Source organism: Orycteropus afer, unplaced genomic scaffold (assembly GCF_000298275.1).
Source record: "Orycteropus afer afer isolate SDZICR_OR568_19922 unplaced genomic scaffold, OryAfe1.0 scaffold00023, whole genome shotgun sequence".
NCBI classification, from domain to species: Eukaryota; Metazoa; Chordata; class Mammalia; order Tubulidentata; family Orycteropodidae; genus Orycteropus; species Orycteropus afer.
The window spans coordinates 12,487,747-12,512,765 of NW_006921610.1; positions in this window are offsets into that span (position 1 = coordinate 12,487,747).

Sequence of the window (25,019 nt, forward strand, 5' to 3'; positions counted from 1 at the left end):
ATCTTTGGGACATAGCAAAGCAGTAATCAGAGGGCAATTTTCAGCAAAAGATGTTCACATCCCATCACATGTCTGTCAGTCTGTCGTACTGTGGTGGCTTGTGTGTTACTGTGAGGCTGGAGGCTATGACACTGGTATTCAAATACCAGCAGATTCACCCATGGTGGGAAAGTTTCAGTGGAGCTTCCAAACTAAGACATACTTGGAAGAAGGAAGGGGCAATACATTTCTCAAAGAACTGGCCAGAGAAAACCTTATGAATAGCAGTGAAACACTGTCTGATATACTACTGGAAATCTTTATGAATAGCCTTGAAACATTGTCTGACAGAGTGCTGGAAGATGAGCTCCTCAGGTTAGAAGGCACTCTAAATATGACTGGGAAAGAGCTGCATCCTCAGAGTAGAACTGATCTCAATGATGTGGTTGGAGTAAAGCTTTTAGGATCTCCATTTACTGATGTGGCATGACTCAAAATGAGAAGAAACAACTGCAAACATCTATTAATAATCAGAACATGGATGTACAAAGTACGAATATAAGAGCATTGGAAGTAGTAAAAAATGAAATGGCATACATAAAGACTGATATCCTAGGCATTATTAACCTGAAATGGACTGGTTTGGGTCATTTTGAATCAGACAACCATATGATCTTCATAGCAGAAATGAGAAATTGAAGAGGAATGGCATGACATTCATCATCACAAAGAATGTTTCAAGATTTATCCTGATACAATGCTGTCAGTGATAGGATAACATCATATGCCTACAAGGAAGACCAGTAATTACTACTATTACTCAAATTTATGGACCAACCACCAAAGCCAAAGATGAGGAAATAGAAGATTTTTTATCAACTACTGCAGTCTGAAATTGACCAAACATGCAATAACGATGTGCTGACTTTCACTGGTAATTGGAATGAAAAAGTTGGGAACAAAGAATCACTGGTAGTTGAAATATATGGCCTTGGTGATAAAAATGATGCTAGAGATCGCATGATAGAATTTTGCAAGACCAATGAATTATTCATTGAAAATACCTTTTTTTCAACATAAATGACAGCTATACATGTGGACTTTACCAGATGGAGTGCATAAGAATCAGTTCAACCACATCTGTGGAAAGAGGCAATAGAGAAGTTCAATATCATCAGCCAAAATGAGGCCAGGAGCTGACTGTGGAACAGACAGACCATCAACTCCTCATATGCAAGTTCAAGTTCAAGTTCAAGTTCAAGTTCAGGCTGAGGAGAATTAAAAATATGAACTTGATTATATCCCTCCTGAATTAAGAGACCATCTAAAGATTAAATTTGATACATTGAACACCAATGACTGAAAACCAGAGGAATTGTAGAATGACATCAAGAACATCATCCATGAAGAAAGCACAAGGTCACTAAAAAGACAAAAAAGGAAGAAAAGACCAAAGTGAATGTCAGAAGAGACTCTGAAACTTGCCCTTGAACAGAGAGTAGCTAAAGCAAATGGAAGAAATGACAAGATAAAAGAACTAACCAAAAGATTTCAAAGAACAGCTCTAAAAGACAATTTGATAATGAAATGTGCAGAGACTTGGTGTTAGAAAACCAAAAGAGAAGAACACTCAACATTTGCTTGGCATTTCTCAAGCTGAAAGAACTGAAGAAAAAATCAAGCCTTGAGTTGCAATTATGAAAAATTCTATGGTAAAAATATTACATGATGCTGGAAACACCAAAAGAAGATGGAAGGAATACACAGAGTCACAGTGTACTAAACAGAATTGATCAATGTTCATCCATTTCAGGAGGTGGCATATGACCAAGAACTGATGGTACTGAAGGAATAAGTTGAAGCTGAGGGTGAAAAACAAGCCTCCAGAAATTGATGGAATACCCATTGAGATATTTCAGCAAATGGATGCCATGCTCCAAGCACCTATACATCTATGCCAAGAAATTTGGAAGATGGCCACTTGGCCAACTGACTGGAAGAGATCCATATTTGTACCCATTCCAAAGAAAGGTGATCCAATAGAATGTGGAAATTATTAAACAATATCATTAATATCACACACAAGTAAAATCTTGCTGAAGATAATTAAAAAATGGTTGCAGCAGTATATTGACAGAGAACTTCCAGAAATATAAGCTGGATTCAGAAGAAGATGTGGAATAAGGGATATCATTGCTGATGTCAGATGTATCTTGGCTGAGAGGAAGAATACCAGAAAGGTGTTTACTTGTGTTTTATTGAATATGCAAAAGCATTTATTTGATTGTGTGGACCATAACAAATTATAGATAACACTGAGAAGAATGGGAATTCCAAAACACTTAATCGTACTCATGAGGAACCTATATATAGATCAGGAGGCTGTCATTCAAACAGAATAAGGGGATACTACATGGTTTAGGGAGCTCTGGTAGCATAGTGGCTAAGACACTTGCCTGCTAACCAGACGGCTGGCGGTTCAAACCCACCAGCCACTCCTCGGAAGGAAGGTTGGGCAATCCTACTTCCGTAGTGATAACTGCCTCGGAAACCCAAGGAGGGGTCGCTATGAGTCGGGCCGACTCGATGGCACATAACAACAACATGGTTTAAAATCAGGAAGGGAGTGTGTCAGGATTGTATCCTTTCACTATACTTATTCAATTTGTCTGCTGAGCAACTAATCCAAGAAGCTGGGCAATATGAAGAAGAATGTGGCATCAGGATTGGAGGAAGACTCATTAACAACCTGCAATACGCAGACAACACAACTTTGCTTGCTGAAAGTGACTGAGTTGAAGCACTTACTGATGGAGATTAAAGACTACAGTCTGCAGTTTGGATTACATCTCAACATAAAGAAAACAAAAATTCTCATAACTGGACCAATAAACAGCATCATGATAAATGGAGAAAAGATTGAAGTTGTCAAAGATTTCATATTACTGGTTTCCACAATCAACACCAACGGAAGCAGCAGTTAAGACATCAGACAATGTATTGCACTAGGCAAATCTGCTGGAAAAGACCTCTGTAATGTGCTGAAGAGCAAAGATGTCTCTTTGAAAACTAAAGTGCTCCTAACCCTAGCCATGGTATTTTCGATCACCTCATATGCATGTGAGAGTTGGACAGTAAATAAGGAAGACCAAAGAAGAGTTGATTTTTTGAATTGTGGTGTTGGCTAAGAAGACTGAAAGTACCATGAGCTGCCAAAAGAAGGAACAAATCTGTCCTGGAAGAAATGCAGCTGGAATGCTCCTTGGAAGCAAGAATGGCTAGACTTCGTCTCACCTACTTTGGTCATTTTGTCAGAAGGAACCATTCTCTGGAGAATGATATCATGCTTAGTAAAGTGGAAGGTCAATGAAAAAGGGGAAGGCCCTCAACAAGATGGATTGACACAGTGGCTGCAACAATGTGCTTATGTATAGCAAGGATTATGAGGCTGGCACAGGACTGGGTAGTGTTTTGTTCTTTTGTACATAAGGTTGCTATGACTTGGAGATGACTCAATGGCACCTAACAACAACCACAACATGCTCACATCAAAAAAAAAAAAAAAAAGTACCAAAATCAACACCTTAACTTAACATCTCCAATATTTAGAAACAGAGCTGCAAAAAAAATCCTACAGTCACCAGAAGAAAAGAAATAAAAAAGATTTCATATTACTTGGGAGCTCTGGTAGCATAGTGGCTAAGGCACTTGACTGCTAACCAGAAGGCTGGTGGTTCAAACCCACCAGCCACTCCCTGGAAGGAAGATGGGGCAAATTACTTGGTTCATATGACTTGAGCAGAAATTAATGAAACAGAAAATAGAAAGACAATAGAAAAAATCAACAAAGCTAGAAGTTGGTTCTTTGAAAATATTAAGAAATTGACATACCACTGCTTAACAAAGGTGAAGGAGAAGATGCAAATAACACAAATAAGAAATGAAAGGAGTGATATCACAACAGAACCAATAGACATAAAAAGAATATCAGGATACTATGAAAAACTGTACTCCAACAAATTTGAAAACCTAGAAGAAATGGACAGATAGATTTCTAGACACACACTCCTACTCAAACTAACACAGATGGAGGTAGAAAACTTGAACAGACCCCTAACAAAAGAAAAAAATCAAAAGGTCATAAAAATTACCAACAAAAAAAGACCTGGCCCAGATGGTTTCACCTGTGAATTTTACCAATAATTCAGAGAAGAACTGACTCCCATCCTACTCAAACTCCTCCAGAACATAGAAAAGGATGGAATCCTCCCAAGTTCATTTTATGAAGCAAGCATAACCTTAATACCAAAACCAGGAAAAGACATCACTCAAAAGGAAAACTACAGACCAATATCCCTCATGAACATAGATGCAAAAATCTTCAACAAAATCTTAGGCAATAGACTTCAACAATATATCAAAAAAAAAAAAAAAAAGAAAAAGTACATCATGGCCAAGTGGGATTCATTCCAGGTATGCAAGGATGATTCAACATTAGAAAAACAGTCAATGTAATCCATCACATAGGTAAAATGAAAGAAAATAATCACATGATCATATGAATAGATGCATAAAGGCATTTGATAAAATCCAACATCCGTTCATGATAAAATCTCACAGAAAATAGAAATAGAAGGGAAATTCCTCAACATAATAAGGGGCATATGTGCAAAACCAACAGCCAACATTATTCTCAATGGAGAGAAACAGAAACTATTCTCCTTGTGAACAGGAACTAGACAAGGATGCCCTGTATCTTCACTTGTATTCAACATTGTATTGAAAGTCCTAGCCAGGATAATAAAGCAAGAAAGCAAAATGAAAGGCATCCAAATAGATAAGGAAGAAGTAAAACTATCCCTATTTGCAGATGATATGACCCTCTACTTAGAAAACACAAGAGACTCAGCAAGAAAACTACCAGAACTTATGGAAAGTTTTAGGATAGCGTCAAAATAGAAGGTCAACATACAACAATCAGTTGGATTCCTCTACATCAGCAAAGAAGTCTCAGAAAAGGAAATATGGAAATCAATACCATTTACAAAGAAGGTGTGTTGTTGTTGTTGTTGTTGTTGTTAGGTGCCATCAAGTTGTCTCGGAGTCATAGTGACCTTATGTACAACACAATGAAACACTGCCTGGTCCTGTGCCAAAATCATGATACTTGCTATACCTGAGGCCATTGTGTCAGCCACTGTGTAATACACCTTGTTGATGAGCTTCCCTTTTTTTGTTGACCCTCCACTTTTCCAAGCATGATAACCTTCTCCAGAGAATAGTCTCTTCTGACTACATGACCAAAGTAGATGAGATGAAGTCTGGTCATTTTTGCTTCCAAGGAGCATTCCACCTTTCAGGACAGGTATGTTAGTTCTCTTAGAAGTTCATGATATTTTCAGTATTTGCCACCAAAGCTCAAAAGCATCAACTCTTCTTTAATCTTTCTTATCTATTGTCCAGCTCTCACATGCATATGAGGCAATTGAGGATACCATGACCTAGGTTAGGCAAGACATCTCTGCTCTTCAGCACTTGAAAGAGGTCTTCTGCAGTAGATTTGCCCAACACAATACATCATCTGATGTGTTGACTGCTGCTTCCATTGGTGTTGATAGTATAACCAAGTAAGATGAAGTCTTTGACTTCAATCTTTTCTTCACTTAGTGCAATACTGCTTATAGGTCCAGTTGTGAGAAATTTTGTTTTCTTTATATCGAGATGTATGAATCCATACTGCAGACTGTAGTCTTCAATCTGAATCAGTAAGTGCTTCAAGTCATCCTCACTTTCAGCAAGCAAAGTTGTATTGTCTGCATATTACAGGTTGTTAATGACTCTTCCTCCAATCCTGATGCCATGTTATTCTTCATATAGTCCAACTTCTTGGATTATTTGCTCAGCATACAGATTGAGTAAGTATGGTGAAAAGATACAACCCTGACACACTCCCTTCCTGATTTTAAACCATGCAGTATCCCCTTGTTCTGTCTGAATGACAGCTTCCTGGTCTATCTATGTTTCTCATGAGTACAATTAAGTGTTCTGGAATCCCTATTATTCTCAAAGTTATCTGCCATTTGTTATGATCCAAACAATCAAATACTTTTGCATAGTCAATAAAACACAAGTAAACATCTTTCTTGTATTCTTTCCTTTCAGCCGAGATCCAAGTGACATCAGCAATTTTATCCTTTGTTCCACATCCTCTTCTGAATCCAGCTTGTATTTCTGGAAGTTCTCTAACAATATACCGTGGTAACCATTTTTGAATTATGTTCAGCAAGATATTACTTGTGTATGCTATTAATGATATTGTTCAATAATTTCCACATTCTGTGGGATCACCTTTCTTCAGAATGGATGGAAATATGGATCTCTTCAAGTCAGTTGGCCAGGTAGCTGTCTTCCAAATCTTTTGGCATAGCCAAGTGAGTGCCTCCAGTGAGGCATCCATTGAAACATCTCAATGTGTATTCCATCAATTCCTAGAGACTTGTTTTTTTTGCCAGTTCCTTCAATGCAGCTTCAACTTCTTCCTTCAATACCATTGGTTCTCGATCATATGCCACCTCCTGAAATGGCAGTACAGTGACTGTGTATTCCTTCCATCTTCTTTTGATGTTTCCTCCATCATTCAATATATTGCCCATACAATCTTTGAATATTGCAACTCAAGGCTTAAATTTTTCCTTAGTTCTTTCAGCTTGAGAAATGCCAAACATGTTTTTCCCTTTTGGTTTTCTAACTCCAGGTTTTTGCACATTTTATTATAATAATTGACTTTGTCTTCTCAAGCTTCTGTTTGAAATCTGTTCAGCTCTTTTATCTTGTTGATTCTTCCATTTGCTTTAGGTACTTTCCATTCAAGGGCAACTTTCAGAGTCTCTTCTGGCATCCATTTTGACCTTTTCTTCCTTTCCTCTCTTCTTATGACCTTTTCTTTCTCCATGGATGATGTTCTTTATGTCATCCCACAATTTGTCTGATTTTCAGTCATCGGTGTTCAATGTATCAAATCTATTCCTTAGATGGTCTCAAAATTCAGGAGAGATATAATCAGAGTCATATTTTGGCTCTTTTGGACTTCTTTTAATTGTCTTCAGCTTCATCTTCAACTTGCATATGAGCAGTTGATGGTCTGTTCCAAGATATTGAGCTTTTCCATCACCTCTTGCCACAAATGTTGTCAATCTGATTACTGTGTACTCCATCTGGAGAAGTCCATGTGTATAGCTGTCATTTGTGTTGTTGAAAAATGATATTTTCAATGAATAAGTCAATGGTCTTGCAAAATTCTAATATGTGATCTTCAGTGTTACTTCTATCACCCCAAGGCCCTATTTTCCAAGTACTGGCGATTCTTCTTTATTTCCCACTTTTGCATTCCAATCACCAGTGATAATCAACACATCTTGATGGCATGTTTGATCAATTTCAGACTGCAGAAGTTAGTAAAAAATCTTCAATTTCCTCATCTTTGGCTTTGCTGGTTGGTGCATAAATTTGAATAATACTAGTACTAACGTGGAATGAGGGATATCATTGCTGGTGTCAGGTGAATCTTGGTTGCAAGAAAAGTATACAAGAATTATGTTTACTTGTCTTTTATTGACTATGTAAAAGGATTAAATTTTGTGGATCATAACAAATTATGGGTAACACTGAGAAGAATGGGAATTCCAAAACACTTGATTGTGTTTATGAAGAGTGTGTACATAGACCAGGAGGCTGTCATTCAAACAGAACAAGGGGATACTGCACTATTTAAAATCAGGAAGGGAGTGTGTCAGGTTTGTATCCATTCAACATATTTATTCAATCTGTATGCTGAACAAATAATCTGAGACGATGGACTATATAAAGAATAACATGGCATCAGGATTGGAGGAATAGTCATTATCAATCTGCAATATGCAGATGACACAAATTTGCTTGCTGAAACTGAGGATGACTTGAAGCACTTACTAATACAGATTAAAGACTACAGTCTGAAGTATGGATTATACCTCAACATAGAGCAAATAAAAATCCTCACAACTGGACCAATAAGCAGCATGACAATAAGTGGAAAAAAGATTGAAATTGCTAAAGATTTCATATTATTTGGTTCCACAATCAACACCATTGGAAGCAGAATTCAAGACATCAAACAACATATTGCACTGGGAAAATCTACTGCAAAAGACCTTTTTAAAGTGCTGAAGAACAAAGATGTCTCCTTGAAGACTAAGGTGTGCCTAATGCGAGCCATGATATTTTCATTCACCTCATATTCATGTGAGAGTTTGACAATGAACAAGGAAGACCAAAAAGAGTTGATGCTTTTGAGTTATGGTGTTGGCTTAGAATACTGAAAGTACCATGGACTGCCAAAAGAAGTAAGAAATCTGTCCTGGAAGAAGTGAATCCAGAATTCTTCTTGGAAGTGAGAATGGCCAGACTTCATTTCAACTACTTTGGTCATTTTGTCAGAAGGGGCCATTCCCTGGAAAAGGATATCATGCTTGGTAAATGGAGGGTCAACAACAAAAGGGAAGGCCCTCAATGAGATGGATTGACACAGTGGCTGCAGTGATGGGCTCAGGTATAGCAAGGATTGTGAAGCTCGCACAGGACCGGGCAGTGTTTCATTTTGTTGTACATAGGGTTGCTATGAGTTGAAGCCAACTCAACAGCACCTAACAACAACAACAACCAAAAAGATAAAGTACTTGGGAATATAACTTACCAGGAACACAAAAGATCTGCACAAAGAAAATTGTGAAAATCTACTTCCAGAAACTATAAGATATCTACATAAATGGAAGAACATACCATGCTCATGGATAGGAAGATTGAACATTGTGAAAATATCAATAGTACCCAAAGCAATCCATACATTCAATGCAATCCTGATACAGATTCCATCAACATTCTTTAAAGACGTGGAAAACCAATCACTAATTTTATATGGAAAGGAAAGAGCACTTGGATAAGCAAAGCACTACTGAAGAAGAGAAACAAAGTAGAAGGTCTCACACTCCCAGATCTTAAAACCTACCACACAGCCACAGTTGTCAAAACAGCCTGGTATTGTTACAATGGCAGACACATAGACCAGATGAACAGAATTGAGGACCCAGAAATCGATCCATCCACCTATGGTCAGCTGATTTTTGACAAAGATCTGAAATCCATCAAGTGGGTGCCAAAAGGGCAGGGAGGCCACATCTTCTGACCTCCTCTAACCCCACAAGAGGAAGACAGAATCACCATCAGTAGCCCAAGGCCTATTCCTGCAAGGCCAGACATATTGCTTCTTTCCAGCTCTTTCACCAACTGTTTCTCCCACAGCACTCACCACCTCTCTGCTGAGTGTGATAATTCACTGCAGTGGCCATACAGAACTAACAGATTATGAGGTTTGTCAGGGAAGAAACAGGCTACAACTCAAGTTCAGAAAAGCACTCAGTCTCTCACCACCTGCCTCAGCTGACAGTCTTTCTCAGTCTCTCTCAGCAGCATGTGTCTCTCAAGGTCTCTCTCAGCAGTGTATGTCTCTCAATTTCTCTCTTTCATCAGCATGTATCTCTCATGTCTCTCAGGAGCATTTCTCTCAACAGTCAGAGAGACTCCTTCTGCCTCTAGGAGGGCTCCTATTCAGCCTGACAAAGTGGCCAAATTAGCAATCCCAATATCAGAATTCTATACACCTGAGAGAGTGAACTTCCCAGAAAATTATTTGGTGCTATGCTCAACAGAAATACCCCAGGTGGATAATTTTAACAATCAGGAGATACTCAGTTGCTCACAGCAAATTCCATCATGGAGTTTACAAAGACTTATGGCTAGAAAAACCACACTATGTAATTTACTATACCACAGTGGGGAAGAGATAGTCTCTTTCACAAATGGTGCTGGGTAAACTAGATATCCATTTGTGGAAAAATGAAATAAGATCCGTACCTCAAACCATACACAAAAGATGGATCCAAAGACTTTAACGTGAAACCTAAAACTAATAAGTTTATCAAACAAAAAATAGGGGAAAACTTAGGGTCTTTAATTTATGGCCTAGACTATCAAGCATAACCGAAGATGCACAAACAGCAAAAATAAACTAGATGATTGGAACCTTCTAAAATTAATTTCTTATGTGCTTCAAAATATATTTCCGAAAAAGAATCTACACAATAGGAAAAAAAATATTTGGCAATGACATGTCAGATAAAGGACTTATCTCTTACACTTGTAGAAAACTCCAACACCTCAAAATCAAAAAGACTAACAATCCCATTAAAAAATGGGCAGAAGACATGAACAGATAATTCACTAAAGAAGATATTCAGGCAGCCAACAAACACATGAAGAAATGTTTGTGATCATTGGCCATTAGAGAGATGCAAATCAAAACAAACATGAGATACCATCTCCCCCAGTATCAACAGCAAAGTTCAATAAGACAGAAAATAACAAATGCTAGCAAGGATGTGGAGAGAGTGGGACTGTCATACACTACTGGTGGAAATGTAAAATAATACAACCGCTGTGGAAATAAGTATGACGATTCCTTAAGAAGTTGCAAATAGAAATACCATTTGACCCAGCAATCCCATTACTAGGTATATATCTTAAGATAATGAGAGGTAGGACATGAACAGATATATGAAAATCCATGTTCATCACAGCACTAATCACAATAGCAAAGAGATGGAAACAACATAAATGCTCATCAACCAAGGAATAGATAAACTCACTGTAGTACATACACACAATGGAATATTATGCAACCCTAAAGAATAATGTAAAATCTGCAAAACACCACATAACATGAATGAACTTGGAGGACATTATGTTAAGTGAAACAAATCAATCACAGAAGGAAAAATATTGTGTTAGTTCACTATTGTAAAAAGTGAAGGAAAAGTTTATACAAGGAAGGAAACTTTCTTTGTTGGTTACCAGGGATAGGAGGTGAGGAGAGGTTTAATTCCTAGATAGATTGAAATATATATATATATTTGTTGTTGTTATGTGCCATCAAGTTGGACCCGACTCATAGCGACCCCTCCTTGGATTTCTGAGACAGTATCACTATGGAAGTAGATTACCCCATCTTCCTTCCGAGGAGTGGGTGGTGGATTTGAACCGCCAGCCTTCTGGTTAGCAGTCAAGTGCCTTAGGCACTATGCTACCAGGGGTAGGAGAGAGGGGAAAGAGAAAGCTTTTGTTTACCAGGCTTTGAGTTTATGCTAATGGTGGTGGAATATTTTGGAAAAGGATAGCAATAATAGTGGTACAACATGAAAAATATATCATCAATGTCCCTGAGGCGTAAATGGGGAGTTGTTATATTGGCAAATGTCTTGTTGTATATTTTTTCATGACAGCAAAAGAAAAAAACAAACAAACAAAAAAACCTTATGAATAGCAGTGAAACACGATCTGATATATTACTGGAAACCTTTATGAATACCTTGAAACATTGTCTGATATAATGCCTGAAGATGAGCCCTTGAGGTTGGAAGGCACTCAAAATATGACTGAAGTGCTGACTCCTCATAGTGGAGTTGACCTTAATGACGTGGGTGAAGTAAAGCTTACAGGACTTTCATTTGCTGATGGGACATCATTCAAAATAATAAGAATCAGCTGCAAACCATCATTAATAATCAGGATATTTAATGTAAAATGTATGAATCTATGAAAATTGGAAGTTGTCAGAAATGAAATGAAATTCATTAGTATGCTGAAATGGACAAGTATTGGCTATTTGGAATGAGACAATCATTTGGTCTCTATGCTGGGAAGGATAGATGGAAGAGGAATGGTATTGCATTCATCATCAAAAATAACATTTCAAGATCTATCCTGAAGTGCAATGCTGTCAGGAATAGGATAAATATCCATATGCCTACAAAGAAGACTAGTTAATACTACTATTATTCAAATTTATGCACCAACCACTAAAGCCAAAGATAAAGAAATTGAAGATTTTTACCAAGTTCTTCAGTATGAAATTGACTAAACATACAATTAAGATGTATTGATAATTACTGGTGATTGGAATCCAAAAGATGGGGACAGAGAAGAATCTTCAGTAGTTGGAAATTATAGCCTTAATGATAGAAATGACACTGGACATCACATGGTAGAATTTTGCAAGACCATAAACTTATTCATTGCAAATACCTTTTTTTTTTTTTTTTTCAACAGCTATACATGTGGACCTCACCAGAGGGAATACACAGGAATCAGCTTGCCTACATCTGTGGAAAAAGGTGTTGGAGAAGCTCATCCTTCAGCTAAAACAAGGCCAGGAGCTAACTGTGGAACAGACCATCAATTGCTCATATGCAAGTTCAAGCTGAAGTTGCAGACAATTAAAACAAGTCCAGAAGAGCTAAAATATGACCTGATTATATCCCACTTGTATTTAGAGACCATCAGAAGAACTAATTTGACCCACTGAACACCAGTGACCAAAGACCAGATGAGTTGTGGGATGACATCAAGAATTTCATATGTGAAGAAAGTAAAAGGTCATTAAAAAGACAGGAAAGGAAGAAAAGGCCAAAATGGATGTCCAAAAAGACTCTGAAACTCGATCTTAAATGGAGAGTAGCTAAAGCAAATGGAAGAAATGATGAAATAAAAGACCTGAACAAAAGATTTCAAAGGGAAGTTTCAGAAGAAAAAGTAAAGTACTATAATGAAATGTGAAAAGATTCAGAGTTAGAAAACCAAAAGGGAAGAACATGCTGGGCATTTCTTAAGCTGAAAGAACTCAAGAAAAATATCAATCCTTGAGCTGCAATATTGAAAGTTTCTATGGGCAAAATATTAAATGATGCAGGAAGCATCAAAAGAAGATGGAAAGAACATAGAGAGTCACTGTACCAAGAAGAATTGGTTGACATTCAACCATTTCAGGAGGGAACATATGATCAAGAACCAATGATATTGAAGGAAGAAGTCAAAGTTGCATTGAAGGAATTGGTAAAAAAAAAAAAAAAAAAAAAGGCTCTAGGAATTGACAGAATACTGATTGAGATGTTTTAACAAATGGATGCAGCATTAGAAGCACTTACTTATTTATGCCAAGAAATGTGTAATATAGCTCCCTGGCCAACTGACAGGTAGAGATCAATATTTGTGCCCATTCCAAAGAAGGGTCATCCAACAGAATGTGGAAATTGTCAAACAATATCACTAATATCACATGCAAGTAAAATTTTTGTGAAGACAATTCAAAACCAGTTGTAGCATTACGTCAACAGACATTTGCTAGAAATTCAGGCTGGATTCAGAAAAGGATGTGAAATGAGGGATATCATTGCTGATGTCAGATTAATCTTGGCTGAAACGAAAGAATACCAAGAAGAATGTTTACCTTTGTTTTGTTGGCTATGGATAATGTTGAAAATAATGGGAATTTCAGAACACTTGTGTTCATGAGGAATCAGTGCATGGACCAGGAAGCTGTTGTTCAAACAGAACAAGGGGATAATGCATGGTTTAAAGTCAGGAAGGGTGTGTGTCAGGGTTACTTTCACCATACTTGTTCTATATGTATACTGAGTGAATAAGCCAGGAAGCTAGACTATATGAGGAAGAACACAGCATCAGGATTGGAAGGAGGCTCATTAACAATCTGGTATATTCCAATGACACAACCTTCTTGCTGAAAGTGAAGATGACTTGAAGCATTTACTGATGAAGATCAAAAACTACAGATTTCCATATGGATTACAGCTCAACATAAAAAAAACCCACAAATCTCACAATTGGACCAATCAGCAACATCATGATAAGTGGAGAAAAGATTGAAGTTGTCAGAGATTTCACTTAACTTAAGATTCATAATCAATACCCATGAAGCAGTATTCAAGAAATCAAATGTCATACTGCAATGGGAAAATCTGCTACAAAAGACCTCTTTAAAGTGTTAAGGAATAAAGATGTCATTTTGAACACTAAGGTGTGTCTGATCTGAGCCATGGTATTTTCATTTGTTTCCTATTCATGTGAAAGATGGACAATTAATAAGGAAGACTGAAGAAGAATTGATGCCTTTGAATTGTGATGTCGGCCAAGAATACTGAAAATACCATGGACAACCAGAAGAGTGAGCAAATCTATCTTGGAAGAAGTGCAGCCAGAATGATCCTTAGAAATTTTAATGGCCAGACTTTGTCTCACATCCTTTGGTCATGTTGCCAGAAGGGATTAATTCCTGGAGAAAGATATCATGCTTTGTAACATAGAGAGTCAGCAAAAAAAAAAAAAAAAAGGAAGATTTTCAGTGCGATGGATTGACAGAGTAGCTGTGATGATGGGGTTAAGCATAATACCTCATAAGTATTATGAGGACTGCACAGTGGTTTCATGAGGACTGGTCAGTGTTTCTTCTGTTATACATAGGATCATAATGAGTCAGAGCCAACTGAAGGGCACGTGACAACAATAACAACAACATACTTCATACCTTCTATGTTTTGATTATTAATGAATGTTTGCAGCTATTTCTTCTCATTTTGATTCATGCTACATTAGCAAATGGAGGTCTTGAAAGCTTTACTGTAGCCACATCATTATGGTTGACTCTACTTTGAGGAGACAGCTCTTCCTCAGTCACATTTTGAATGCCTTCCAAACTGAGGTGCTCATCACCTGGCACTATGGCAGTGTTCCATTGCTATTCATAAGGTTTCCATTGGCCAATATTTTTAGAAGTAGATCACCAGATACATCTTCCTAGTCTGTCTTAATCTGGAAACTCCACTGAAACCTCTTTATCATGGGTCTTTCTGCTTGTATTTGAAATACTGGTGACATAGCTTTAGCATCATAGCAACATGTAAGCCATCAGAGTTTGAAAAACTGACAGAAGACTGGTTCTTAAAAGAGATAGAGGCTACTAAATACTTGGCCCAGTGCCTGGTACATTACAAGCAATTGGCATGCTAAACTCTTGTCTTTATTAATAATATCTCCAATCTTAGGTGGCTGGAGTTTCTTTTGAGGGTGATGAACTGACCTGTCACTTTTTGAAGATGAGCTGATAATAGATACTTACTGGCTTGCTGTGGGAATCAAGGTAGCATTGACAAGAATGTGTGGTCAAAAGGTGACAAGGAGGCCAACCGCCCAACTTATGATGGAATAAAGTTTAAGCTACATGTTGTTTTGTAATTCTTTCCCCTTCTATGATGCCTCTGATATTCATTTTACTATTATTTAACCTATATTTTAAAAAATCTATGGAATGTGATACACAAGGTACTGTGCTTTGGGCCACCATAGTGTTGACTCCAGCCTAGTGTAGAAATGAAAGCAGGATTCTCAATTGGTTATCAGGATGCCTGATTATTTTGGGGTCTGTCTGAATTGAAATATTTTAATCTAGGCTGGTTTTGTGGTTGAAAAGCAAGGCTGCTGCTATCCAAGTGGTATGATTTCAGAAGCTCCCAAATGTATAGTTGTTTCTCAATGTTTCTTCCTTATAATTTAGCTTGATATTAGAGAACTATTTTGAAGGTTCCAAAAAAAAAAAAAAAACCAAACTCACTGCCATTGAGTCAATTCAACCCTTAGCGACCCATCTTTGGGTTTCTGAGGCAGTAACACTACAGAAGTAGATTACCCAATCTTCCTTCTGAGGAGTGGCTGGTGGATTTGAATCCTCAGCCTTCTGGTTAGCAGTCAAATGCCTTAGGCTCTATGATAGCAGACCTCTCCCTTTTGAAGGGTAAGTTTGTTTTTCACAGATGACTTCAGAAAGTTCAAACACTGTTGAAAGAATAGCCATTTTTATGTGTTACCTTTATGAAGAAGTTTTGTTTTCTCATTATTTTCTAACATAATGGCTCTACCTGCCAAACCAATAGGTGAAGACATAGGGACTTGCAAAAGTACATATTTGGTACTACTGTTGAAGAATTGAAGCAAGTGAATGTTCTTAAGAATGTGTGTAACTGTAGTAAGAGGGAACACTAATTTACTCTTGCCAACTACAGATAGGTATATACTTCTATATCTACCAATATAAATTTGCTGTTGGTGTTAGATATTTTTGACTGTCAGATATGGTAAGTAAATTCGACCTAACGTTATAATTTTAAACTAACTGATCATGTTGTTGTTGTTATTTGCCATCGAGTTGGACCCGACTCATATGGACCCCTCCTTGGGTTTCTGAGGCAGTATCACTAGGCAAGTAGATTGCCCAACTTCATTCTGAGGAGTGGCTGGTGGGTTTGAACTGCCAGCCTTCTGGTTAGCAGTCAAGTGCCGTAGGCAATATGTTACCAGAGCTCCTAACTGACCATACAACTACTTTTTTGAGAGGAAAACATCTCCCGTAGTGTATGTCGGTCTATATACTCTTTCAAGTCTAAATACATTTTCTTCTATTTGCATCTGTTCATATGGTTATCTCTAAGTTTCATAATAATAAATTATTTTAACTTATTCATTATACTTCTTAAATATTCTGAACTTTCATCTTTGTGTTTGGCTAATAGATGTAAGAAAAATAAGAAAATTCTCAATAGATTTCTATCCACACAAAAAATTGACTTATAGTTACTTACTTTCCCTGATCAATCAAGAGGCAAAGTGTGCTTTAGAAAAATTGGAATGGAACAATGCATAGTTATTCAAAGTCAATACAAGCTACTGGATTTGAACCACAGCATCAATACGATCTGAAAGAAAATTGACAAAATGCAAAGTTGATGTTACTTCTGATGATTTTAGCTTAGAAAAATAAATGCTAAGGGAAAAGTCAAATCATTCTCTAGACTTATGTTTAAAGTAGAAGAAAATACAACTTTTTACCAGACTTCACATGGAAATTTATCAGAAGGCTTCAATTCAGTCCAGTAAATATTTGTGCATTGACTACTAAGTCCCTAGCTCATAGCACAACATGCTCCAAATACATACAAGAAATCAAAGTTTATAAGGAAACTATTTTAAGCAAACAACGGATCGGTCTGGAAGAAAGTAAAACAAAATTATCAGAGGCTTACTCTATATAGTGAGATTATGGATGATGATTCTTCTCATTTTGCTTATTTATTTCTTCCAATGCCTATACTCTGGCATAAGTATGTTTGTGTGTACCTTACATGACTTTATTAACCTGTCCATACTCTATCCCCATCTTTCTTTGTAACCTTTATTTTTACTTCCTCTTTCACTATCCTTCTGCCCTACTGAGTAATAACATATTTGTTGGGGGGAGGGAGGGCAGTTATGCATCAAGTGTTTATGTCCATCCTGTGGATTATAGCTTTGGTCTGTGCCCATGGGTTCCAGTCTGTCTATGATCTTCTCTTCTTGACATACCTGCCCTGTGTGTTTCATACTTACTTAGGCAGCCCCTTATAATCATGTATGCCAATTCATACTTGTTCTGGTTCTCTGGTTAAATCCTAACTGATACAATATTAAATCTTGTATCACAGATTGGGATTCTCTATCAATAAATTTCCCCCTTTCCAGCTTTATATTCTGCCTTACCCCACTTGACCTAGCATCCTGAGAATCGAATCCCATATGTAGTTCATCCTTTGGAAACCAGCTGATTTACCTTAAACACACACACACACATGCACACACATACACCAATTGCCATCCCATTGAGTCTATGTCAGACACAACTGCATCTGTGTCAGAATAGAACTGTTCTCCATAGAGTTTCTAACGGCTAATTTTTTGGAAGTCAATCACCAAGACTTTCTTCAAAGACACAATCTTGAACCTCACACTCACTCACTAACTCAGTGCTATTGAGTTGGTTCCAACTCATAGCAACCCCTCCTTGGGTTTTCAAGGCTGTATCTCTATGGAAATATATTGCTCAATCTTCCTTCTGAGGACTGGCCAGTGGGTTTGAACCACCAGCCTTCTGGTTAGCAGTCAAGTGCCTTAGGCACTACGCCACAGTAGTCCTCACAAAATATTCTTATTGTCACCAGTTTGTAGATGAAGAGATAATACTTTAGTGAGGGTAAGTAATTAGTCTTAGGTTAATCCATGAACATTGGAGAGCTCTAGTAGAGTAGTGCCTAAGGCACTTGACTGCTAACCAGAAGGCTGGTGGTTCAAACTCACCTGCCACTCCTCGGAAGGAGGGTTGGGCAATCTACTTCCATAGTGATACTGCCTCAGAAACCCAAGGAGGGGTTGCTATGAGTCGGGTCTGACTTGACAGTACATAACAACAACAACAACAATTCCATACCCCTATACACTACTAACCTATCCATTCTTAATATGTCTACTTAAATAAAAGTTCCAAACTCTTACTCTCATTTTAAACAAACAATTTTTGGCTTCTCAGCGGTATAGTGGTTAAGGCATTTGGCTACTAACAAAAGGTTAGTACTTCAAACCCACCAGCCATTCTGTGGAAGGAAGATGAGGCAGTCTGATTCTGTAAAGATTTCCAGCCTTGGAAGCCCAAGGGAGGCCAGTATAAGTTGAAATCTCCTTGATGGCAGTGAATATGAAATCATAATCATTGTTAATACCTCATTTATATTTCTAAGAATATAAAGTATTCAAAAACTATGATTTTAATTTTATATTTTCTCTTCATAGACTATTTGGGAAGTGACTGGTTGGATCAGGCAATTTCATTAGAATAAATTAATATGCAAGGTAGCCAAGTGATTTGTTCAAGTTAACAAGCCTAGCCATGCCCTTGATCAAGGACATTTCTTCCCATGGCCTCCTGCCTCTCATATGGGAATTTCTTTGTCAGTATATTGTGTCATCTGATCTAACCCGTCACCAACATTACTCCAGAGGTGAGCTTTTGCACAAGATTGAGGGAAAAACATATCCTAAGATAAACAGTTTTGAGGACACAATTGCCTAACTTGGAGCATGGGCAGCAGGCTAACGGGCTTAGGGGCTCTTAACACAAGTACAGTTTGAAGTGGCTGCAGTCTTTGTGCAATTGAGAATGTTAAAACCTGATGCCTTCTTAGGAAGGCTTGGGCTGGGAGTAAGAAGTCATCCACACATTTATGAAGCTTAATTTCAAAACCTGGAACATAGCAGTTGTGGAAGTATTTAAAGAGGGAGGAATTGATATCTATGGTACAGTGAATTACTTAATATGGCTCTTTTACCCATGGTCTTTGTGACTCCCACCAGATGACTGGGTGGAACAATTATGAGGTATTTGTGTCCCACCAAGGGAATTAGATAGCTTGTTAATAATGTAAATAAAGTACATGGCATGCTTATGTGGGTGCAAACATGCAAGCAAGGTGTATGGAACCCTAATGTAGGGATTGGTCAGTTTTGCCATCCTGCTAGGCTTAAAATGAACCATCCTAGAGGTGGTAAGGGAGAATCTCACTAGCATCAAGAAAGAGGAGCCAAGAGTGGAGCATATCCTTAAACTCAAGATCCCTGTGCTGAGGTGGCAGAAAGACTACAAATAGGAAGCAGGGAGAGTGCAGAGTGATGACAGAAAGACAGTAGCAGAGAGGTGGCAGCAGCAGAGGTAGCAGAACCAATAGAATCAGGGGACTGGCATGAGACAGAGTAGTGGACTCCCCAGCCTGTAGAGCAAGAGAGTTGAGTCCCTTTGAGCAAGAGCCTTGCTGGTGGAGTGGGATGCATCTCTGGGCACCTAGTTGCAGAGTTAAAAGCTTTGCAACACTTCCTGATTAGGAAAATGTCCAAGTGGATTCAGTGCTGAGATGACAAGGCTAGGGAGAAGCATGCCTGTTGCACAGCTTAGAAGCATGCCTGTGGCATGGCTGAGAAGCTATTCTGATCAAAGAATTGTGTCCTGAGTGTTCCTCAACCTGAACTGTTACTTTCCTAATAAACCCCATACTCATAAGCATTGTGTGAATTCTAAGTAGCCATTGCAATGAATTATCAAACCCAGGAGACTAGAGAGTACTGTGGGAGGGAAAGTTAGTGTCAGATTGATACAAATATTTGAAGGTGGTGGTATATCTGACCTACACTTTATAGGGATTAGCCTTGGGGACTGATGTGGATCTTGATCCTTCTCCCCACTTGTGAAGTTAGAGGTGGTAGGACGATGCCACCTTCACGCCCTTTTTGCAGTATCCTTCAGTGCTTTTTTTCATTTCAGCAAAGTTGCCCTATTACACATGTAAATGATTATAAATAAAAAAAAAAAAAAATCAGAGGAACTGCTGGTTAATATTTAATGACTAATTCCCTGGGAACAGTGCACATTCCAAAGATTTCCCAACCAGTTGTGTTTATGCTGCTATAAACTCCAACAGGCCTAGCTTTACTTTGAGTGTTATACACACTTCACGAGCTGATAATTCCACTACCTAAAATCTTTAAAATGTGATGAAAATCCAGAGCCCAGAGTGTACTGGTTTCTCTTTGTTATTGTCATAATTAGCTGAGAGAATTTACCAGCAAACATCATCTTCTTGTTTATTTTAAACAGCTGCAGGAAATGCCCATTCTTGCCAGGTTCATCAGAAATGGCATCATATGTCAAAAGAGACCAAGTCAGAATTTGAAATGAAAACTTTTGTTTCTGGAAAATTAGGAAAGGAGCCAGAGTTTAAGGAAAGGAAAAATCTCAACAGAGCAAATTTGTAAGCTGTAATGTTCTGATTTAAAATTTGTTTTTAGAATTAAATAAATAACAACCAATATTTTGTAGAACTTAGTTCTAACAGTATTTCACAGATACTATCACATTTGGTCTTGTTAAGTTCTTGAGGATTCATGGAATATTATAGCAACAAGAAGTACCACTCCAAGTATTTCAGGAAGTGTTGGTGCTTGTATTGAGAGAAAAAAAAAAAAGAAACCATTTAATCTTTTCACTAGGAAATGCATATCACTGCATTATTATAACTGCTGAGTTGGCTAAAGGATTCTTCCTTTTTGCTTTATTAAAGATTCTTTGGTCTGGATTATCTTTTTCTATATGAACATGCCATATATATATATATATATATATATATATATATATATACATACATACACACACAGTGTATTTATGAAAACTTTCATTAGTAATTAGCATAAGAAAATCGATAAGGCAGTGATGTTATTTATAGGCAAGAACATAAGGTCATAAATGAAAAGATGAGTGCTATTCAGAGAAACAATATTAGAAGCCAACATTTACTTAATTTTTAGTTGGTACCAAGAATTGTTTTAGGCTTTTTCCTTATTGCCCGTTTAATCCTTGAAGCAACACTATGAAGTAGATACTGCTATCATTCCTGTTACACAGATGAGGACACTAAGGGACAGAGGGGTTAAGCACTGTGCTCAAGGATATTAATTAAATTTATAAGTGGAAGAGGGTAGGATTCAAACCCTAGGAACTTTGGAGCCCATGCTATTAACCACTGCTAAACTGCCTTTTCATTAGCAGCTCTGCCCTGGCAAAGTGAATGTGGCCAACATCCTTTATTTATTTTATCAGTGTATTCACATGATTTGATACTTGACATACCCACTCCTACAAAGTTGTTTCCAGGATTCACTGAAATACTACACTTAAAAGCACTTTAAAAGATAATGTGCTCTTCAAATGGGAGATGAGATTATTACATTGTATACAACAGTTAGTTATTCAGAGCAATGGACCATTAAATGGTCAGCGATGAGTATATGGTATTCTAATAAATTGAACCACAGTTAATAGGCTTCTTCTAGATGTACACACAGTAGTTCTTCCCAGAAGTCTTGAGTAAGTCAAAGCTCAAACTGCCTCTGAACACAGTCATCTGAAGATACGCAGGCATATTTCTGGAAACTGGGAGGAACTGCTGTAATTGTTTGCACATGCAGACATTGTCTCAAATATGATTTTGCTATTTCAGAGATTCCCTTGTCATAACTACCAAAATGACACAAGCAGTACTTTTTGGTAATCTCCATATTTGACGCATGAAAGAAGACTTAATTCCTGTTTGAATAAACAACATAATAAGGTTATTGAGATTAGAGACCATTACTATATAAAATTATGTCTAAGTGGCAGATATAATTAACATTGGATTGTAATTACACTAATTACAAGTCACATTAAGACACTCCAGTAATGACAAAGTGAGAACCCTATAATTGAATGGAATAAGTAGGGAAACATGCTGCTCACACTAATTACTTAAATGAGCTAATATGTCTTCAGAGTGACAGTCATGCTCTATGTTATTACGCAGACAAAGCAGTTAGTTGAGTGAGGTTCTTTTTTTTTATTTTATTTTTACTTTTTCCTAATTTTCTTCCTTTATTCTCTGGAGGACCTATTTCAAGTCAGCAGCTTCAGAATTTTGTTCTTGAGCCAAAGAAAATGAATACATTGGAGTTCTCTCTAACCTCGCTAAAGGAAAAGACCATACAACAACGAACTGTGAACCCAGGTGAGATTTCAGTCTCAGGATGTCTGAAATGAACACTGGTTGGTTCCTTGGATGCTCTCGCATTGCTCCTCTGTTAGGGCTTTTCTAGCTTACCAGTCGTGCAACTCCAGCTCACTGTGTAGTTTGCAGCATTGAGAGTCATCATTTTGTGGGCTCTGAAGCACCAAACATGGCTTCCGGCAGGACGGCTCCAGAGAGGCCCTAGAGAGAGGTAAAACCTGAATTATTCAAGGCAATTAGTAGGAGCATTGCACTGGAACTCACATTTCAGCTCAAGCTGTTAAGTGAGAATAAACTAATGGTGGAATATGAATTCACAGCACTGTGTAAAATATTTATTTATTTGTTGGTTGTTGTTTTCCCCCTCGCATTACCTTTCCTTTATATACCACCTACTGTCAGGACACTGCTTGGGTAAGAAAGGAAAATAAAGGGAACAGACTGTAGCTATTTAGAACCTTTCTTCAAAAAGAGTTTTTTTTTTTTTTTTTTTTTAAGGCAGGGAAATCACAATATGTGGAAAACAGAAATTTATTCACACACATTGATAAACTGAGTGCAGCTTTCCTTCTTCTTGTGTTAGTGAAGAAAGGAGCTTTTGCTAGGCATGCTCCTGTTAGTTGTGCTTTGGAACTGTTTCTATTTACTGTCTCCTTTTTCTTATATTAAGGCAAATAGGATTTCCTTCTCTTCATCAAGAAACTGCAGTTTTGCCTCTAAGGAACCAGGCCCATGGGTTGGTAATGCAAAGTAGTAAACCAAATATGCAAGGCTCATTAGTAAGTGGATTCTATATTAGTCCAAAGGTGACAATTTGTTCCTCCCACTCTATTAATATGTGGCATGTAACTCAGAAATAATGACCCTGTTCCAAGGTTTTCCAGTTCTTACAATCAATCATATTCTACTTCAAAATGGACTTACTTTTGAATTTGAATTAGGGTTGATAATTTATTTGTAGTTGTACTAACTCATATAATCAAACATTAAAGTTTACATAAGATGTTGATTGAAATAAATAGTGTTGTAAGCCAGCCATTCCCTAATGGCCATGCAAATTAGAGGCAAATGGAGCCTGGCATATTTAATAAAAGGACAAGGAGTAGGGTGACTTAAATTTTATCCTTAACACTACCTTGTTTTCACTGATGATTTTGTAAATTATTCATCATCATTCTTTTGGACTGCCTGATAAGATGGCAATTTCAATGGTTCCTTGCAACTTGTTTAGAGCCTTTGAAGCTTAAAGCAGCCCAGAAACTTACTTCATTTTATGTCACTACCTCCAGGTAAAGGAGCTAATCATGCTGGCAGAGTAGTTGGATACCCTGTTGTTCTTAGGTGCCACTGAATTGACTCCGACTCATACCGACCATATGTACAACAGAATGAAACACTGCCCAGGGCGTGCCATCCTCACAATCATTATTATACTTGAGCCTATCATTGCAGCTACTGTGTCAACCCATCTCATTGAGAGGGTCTTCCTCTTTTTTGCTGACATCCCAATTTACAAAGCATAATATCCTTTCCAGGGAATGGTCCCTTTTGACACCATGACCAAAGTAGGTGAGATGAAGTCCAGCCATTTTCACTTCCAAGGAGCATTCTGGTTGCACTTCTTAAAGGACACATTTGTTAGTTCTTCTGGCAGTCCACAGTACTTTCAATATTCTTCGCCAGCACTACAACTCAAACACATCAACTCTTCTTCATCTTCCTTATTCATTGTCCAACTTTCACATGCATATGGGGAAATTGAAAATACTATGGCCTGGGGTTGGGTGCACCTTAATCTTCAAAGTGACATCTTTGCTCTTCAACATTTTAAAAGGTCTTTTGGAACAGATTTTCCCAGTGCAATACAACATCTGATTCTTGGCTGCTACTTCCATGGATGTTGATTGTTGATGCAAACCAAAAAACCAAACCAAACTCACTGCTGTCGAGTCAGATCTGACTCATACTGACCTCTCCTTGGGTTTCTAAGGCAGTATCTCTACTGAAGTAGATTGGTCAGTCTTCCTTCTGAGGAATGGCTAGTGGGTTTGAACCTCCATCCTTCTGGTTAGCAGTCTAATGCCTTAGGCACTATGCCACCATGAAATCTTTCACAACTCAATCTTTTCTTCATTTATCTTGGTGCTGCTTATTTGTTGAATTGTGAGGATTTTTGTTTTCTTTATGTTGAGGTATAATCCATATTGTAGACTGTTATCTTTAATCTTCATCAGCAAGTGCTTCAAATCATTTTCACTTTCAACAAGCAAGGTTGTGTCATCTGCATATTACAGGTTCTTAATGAGTGTTCCTCCAATACTCATTCCATGTCTTCTTCATATAGTCCAGCTTCTCAGATTATTTGCTCAGCATGCAGATTGAATAAGTATGGTGAAAGGAGACAACCTTGACACACACCTTTCCTCATTTTAAACCATACAGTATCCCCTTCTGTTCTGTTCAAATGACAGTCTGGTCTATGTACATGTTCCTCATGAGCACAATTAAATGTTCTGAAATTCCCTTCTTCACAATGTTATCCATAATTTGTTATGATCTACACAGTTGAATGCTTTTGTATAGTAAGACAAGTAAACATCTTTCTGGTATTCTTTGCTTCCAGCAAAGGTATCAGCAATGATATCCCTC